Here is a 4,983-nt window from a genome sequence, read left to right on the forward strand (position 1 = left end):
TTGTGTGTGTGTGTGTGTGTGTGTGTGTGTGTGTGTGTGTGTGTGTGTGTTTAGACAATTGGAGTTAAGTGACTTGCCCAGGGTCACACAGCTAGTAAGTGTCAAGTGTTTGGTCTGAGGCCACATTTGAACTCAGGTCATCCTGACTTCAGGGTCAGTGCTCTATCCATTGCGCCACCTAGCTGCCCCTGGAATTATTTTCTGCAGTGAGCTTTTGGACTTCCTTTCCCATTTGGTCAATTCTGCTTTTTAATGCATTCTTTTCCTCATTGCTTTTTGGACCTCTTTTTACCATTGGCCCAGTCTGTTTTTTAAGGTGTGTTATTTTCTTCAGTTTTTTTTTTTTGTGTGTTTCCTTTACCAAGATATTGACTTGTTTTTCATGAGTTTATTGTAACACTCTCATTTCTCTTCCCAATTTTTCCTCTGCCTCTCTTATCTGATGTTCAAAAATCCTTTTTGAGCTCTTCCATGGCCTGAGACCAATTCATATTTTTCTTGGAGGCTTTGGATGTAGGAGCTTTGCCTTTTTTGTCTTCTTCTGAGTGTGTGTTTTGATCTTCCTCATCACCATAATAACTTTCTATGGTCAGAGTTTTTTCTGTTGTTTACTCATTTTTCCAGCCTATTGCTTGACTTTTAACTTTTTGTCAAAATAGGGCTCTGCTTCCAGGGTAGACGGCAAACTGTCTCAAGCTTCAGGGGTTTTGTGAAGCTGTTTTCAGAGATCCTTCTAAGCGCCTGTAAGTCTTCAGTCCTTCCAAGGTGGTATGATCTAAGGACAGGTGTTTACTACTCTCCTGGCCTGTGCTCTGGTCTGTGAGTGACCACAAACACTCTTTTGTGCCCTGGAACTGTGAGAAGAGTTCCCCTTTCACTGCTGCTGCAAGCTCTGCTACGGTAGTGCTCCTCCTCATCTCGGGACTGCCACCCAGGACTGTGACCTGGATATGAGTATGGGCAAAGAAGCAGAGTCCTGCCTCAGTGCTAGCAAAGAGATTCCTGTAATCCCCTTCTAACCAGTTGTTTTGCCCCCTTACCGTCCGTGGGCTCAGAGCTCTGGTAGCAGCCGTTGCTGCTGCTGCTGCTGCTGCTGATTCAGTCACTACCAAAGCCTGCTCCTGGTTTGCTATGATTACGGCTGTGCTGGCACGACCTGCACTGGACTGTGTTCCACTCTCATCCAAGTGTGGTAGATCTTTCCTGTTGACCTTCCAAGTTGTGTTTGGTGTCTGTGGGCTGAGAGGTCTGGAAACCACCACTGATGCCAGTAATTCAATTGCTCCAAGGCCTGCTCCAGGTTTTCTGGGGCCAGGTGCTCCTCTCTCACCCTGGTACAAAAGCCCTTTCCTGATGACCTTCCAAGTCGTCTTGAGCTGGAAATTTGTTTCATCCTGTCTTTTTGTGGGTTCTGCTATTCTAGAATTTGTTTAGAGCCATTTTTAAAGATAGTTGGAGGGGTTTAAGGGAGAGCTCAGATGAGTTCCTATCTTTATTCTGCCATCTTGGCTCTGCCCATCCTCTGCTTTTTAAAGAGTTCTTTTCTTCAGTGAATTTTTGTATCTCCTTTTCCATTTAGCCTATTCTGCTTTTTAAGGATTTCTTTTCTTCAGTGAATTTTTATGTCTCTTTATCACTAGGCTAATTATGTTTTTAAGGTGTTATTTTCTTCACTATTTTTGTGCCTCTTTTACCAAGCTGTCAATTCTCTTTTCATAATTTTCTTGCATCACTCTCATTTCTTTTCCCATTTTTTCTTCTATTACTCTTATCTCTCTCTTTTTTAAAAACTCTTCCAGGAATTCTTATTGGGCTTCGGTCCAATCAGCATTTTTCTTTAAGGCTTTGTTTGTAGCTGTTTTCACATTGTTATTTTCTTCTGAGTTTATGTCTAGGTCTTCCCTGTCAAGTTCTTTTTTTGTTGTTTGTTCATTTTCTTGACAGTGAACGTTATGTTAAAGTTATACTTAAAGTTAAGATAAAGTTAACTTTATATTAAAGTTGGGCTCTGCTCACCTGTGGGTGGGCAGGCACTGTCCTAAGCATCAGGCTATTTTCAGAGCTAGTTTGGTGTGTGTATGTGTGTGTGTGTGTGTGTGTGTGTGTGTGTGTCTAAGTTTTTGGTGCTTCCAAGATGATGTGATTCATGGAGAAATATGGTCACTGCTCTCCTGGTCTGTGCTCTGGTATTCACCCCAGCTCCTCTGAAGCTACTCCTCTATGCCCGGAACTGTGACTATGTCTCTGACTCTCCTGCAGTCACAAGAGCTAGTGCTCCCTGTGCCTTAGAACTGTGACCAGAGCCTTGTGATCAATCACAAGCACTCCTTTCCACACTGGAACCGTGACCCAGAACTGCTTATGGGCAATAGAGTTGCCAATCAGCACCAGCTGCATCCAGTGCCAGCAAAGAGTCCCCTGTAATCTCTTTCTGATCAGTTGTCTGATTCCTTTGTCATTTCTGGGCTGAGAGTTCCCAAAACTGCTGCTCCTGTTGCCCCCCTCCGGGGCCCACAATTGATGCTCCTGCCATATTCTGGACCAGCTCTCACCCTGGTGTCACAAACCTCTTCTGCTGACTTCCCAAGTTGTGTTAGGCTGGAAAAATGTCTCACTCTGATCTTCTGTTGGCTTTGCCACTCCAAAATTTGATTTAAGGAGTTATTTTAAAGTTGTTTGGAGGGTAATGTTGGGAAATTTCAGCTAGACTGCTGCCTGTACTTTGCCATCTTGGCTCTGCCAACTTTGGTGTTCTTAAGTAAGGTCTTCTAAGGAATGGATTTTTCTGTTGATGTCCTAGAAGTTCCAGTTTCTTTTTCTAGGATTTGTCTTTTTCATCTGGTGTATCAGAGAAGAGGAGTATGTCTATGATCACTTTCTTCCTGGCTCTTCCTGAATTAACAATGTTTGTATGATCGTATGAGAGTTTAAAAAAAGACTGTCACTTACAAATCAGAAGTAAATCTGCCCTTCTAGTAATGCTTACTTTCAGTGAAATGATATTTTAAAGAATATGGGCAATTAAAAAATTAAAATATATAATTTCAAAGGTGAGAGGTAGTTTTGATACAGCAGAGAGAGAATTGAACTCAGAGTCAGGACAACCTGGGTTCAAGTGCCATTTCTACCATTTGAAATAGCCTTTCAATCAACTTCCATGCCTCAAGTCTCTCCTTACTCTAATTCATCTTCCACTTAGCTGCCAAGGTGATTTTTCTAGAGCAGTCCTAACCATATATATATAACTATAATCAACCTCCTGTTCAGTGAGCTCCACTGTCTCCCTATTACTTCTAAGATCAAATATAAAATCCTTCGTTTAGAATTTAAACCTCTTTTTAACCTGGGCCATTCCTTCCTCTCTAGTCTTTCTTCCACTTTACTCTCTTCCATGATTCAGCTATGAGACCACTTGCAGTACACTGAACATGTCCCTTCGTCTCCTACTTTTGTGGCAGTGCCTTTGCCCGGGCTATCTCTCATGCTTAGAATGCTCTGCTCCTCATCTTTGCCTTTTGGTCTCCTTGGCTTCCTTCAAGACTCAATACATATCTCATCTGCTGGAGAAGACTTTTTATGGTTGTTCTGGCTGCTAATGCCTTCCCATTTTAGATTACTTTCCATCTATCCCATTTATATCTTATATATACCTAGTTATTTACACGCTATCATCTCCATTAGATGATAAGCTCCTTGAGGGCAGAGAGCATTCTTTGCCTTTCTTTGTAGCCCTAGCTATGTCTTAGTCCAATGACTCACAGAATAAGTGCTTAATAAATGCTTGTTAACTGACTGACTTTATCTTGTTTCCTCATAACTGCCCTGTCTATAGACAGCTATCATGTCCTCAGTTGTCTTTTCTTCAGGTTAAACATCCCCAAAGTGTAAAAGTAAATAATTCTAGACCTTTGAAAGATAAGTAAAATTTGCTTAGGTAAAAAGGACAGGGAAGGGCATTCTAGGTATGAAGTATGGCATAAGCAAAGGTGTGAAGGATGTTAAAACTAGGGTCAACTGATAAAATCATACAGAGGAACATTTTGGTTCAAATCTAATGAACAATTGACCATCAGATCTGCCCAATAATGGAATGGGCTGCCTTATTACATGATGACTTCCCTGTTGGAAAGGTTAAATATCAAGATATTGTAGGAAGGAATCCTATATGGTGTGGGGAACAGACTATACAGCCTACAAATTCCTTCCCAAACTGGCTCTTGGCTTATCAAATATTATTAACTTCTACACTGTCTCCTTTCTAGTCCAGCTCCCTACTTATTCTGCTCTGAAACTGTCCCTCCATTTCCTGCCTCTGGGCTTACACAGGTGATACTCGATGCCTGGAATGTTCTCTTGCCTCACTTTCATCTCTTAGAAGCCCCAGCTTCCTTCAAAATTTAGCTCATGCACCATGCCTTATAAGAGGCTTTTCCTGATCCCCTTGGTTATTATTGCTCTTTCCCTACTTCTCAAGTCACCACATATGTATTTATCTGTTCAAATGTTCTATCTTTCCAGTAGAATGTAAGTTCCTTGAGGGGAGGGCTTGTTTTCTTTCTCTCTTTATACTGAGAAAACCTAGTAAAGTGAATTCCATATAGAACATGTGCTTAACAAAAACTTGTTGGATTGGATAAATTAGGATTACGTCCTTTGAAATTCTTAGGTCTTGTAAATCTTCACACCATATTGGTACAGAATTTGAATCACCAAGTACCCCGAGCCCTATTCCCTTTGGCAGAAAGACTGGTGCTCTCTTGGCCTATTTAAACCTATGCAATATAGCATTAGTGTTTCAACAGGTAGAGGGGTCTTTGGTTATATTTTCATCAGTTCTTTCTTGCATATCCTATGGATTGATTCTCAGATCCCACCTAAACAATGGATGAAAGGGAAAGAAAATATTATATCCTCTTCCCAGGACAGTTTTTTTCCTTATTCCAATAAGGTAGAGGAACCTTTTTTCCATATGAAGCCATAAGG

The 4,983-nt window shown here is 41.2% G+C and overlaps 1 protein-coding gene across 3 annotated transcripts in view; it reads right to left on the reverse strand.

The window, feature by feature from the left end:
* LOC114031654 (tyrosine-protein phosphatase non-receptor type 5) overlaps positions 1 to 4,983 on the reverse strand; it is a 108,897-nt gene that overhangs the window by 81,253 nt on the left and 22,661 nt on the right. The gene's annotated exons all lie outside the window — the stretch shown is intronic.

The sequence above is a fragment of the Vombatus ursinus genome, unplaced genomic scaffold, assembly GCF_900497805.2.
Source record: "Vombatus ursinus unplaced genomic scaffold, bare-nosed wombat genome assembly UNPS02015202.1, whole genome shotgun sequence".
NCBI classification, from domain to species: Eukaryota; Metazoa; Chordata; class Mammalia; order Diprotodontia; family Vombatidae; genus Vombatus; species Vombatus ursinus.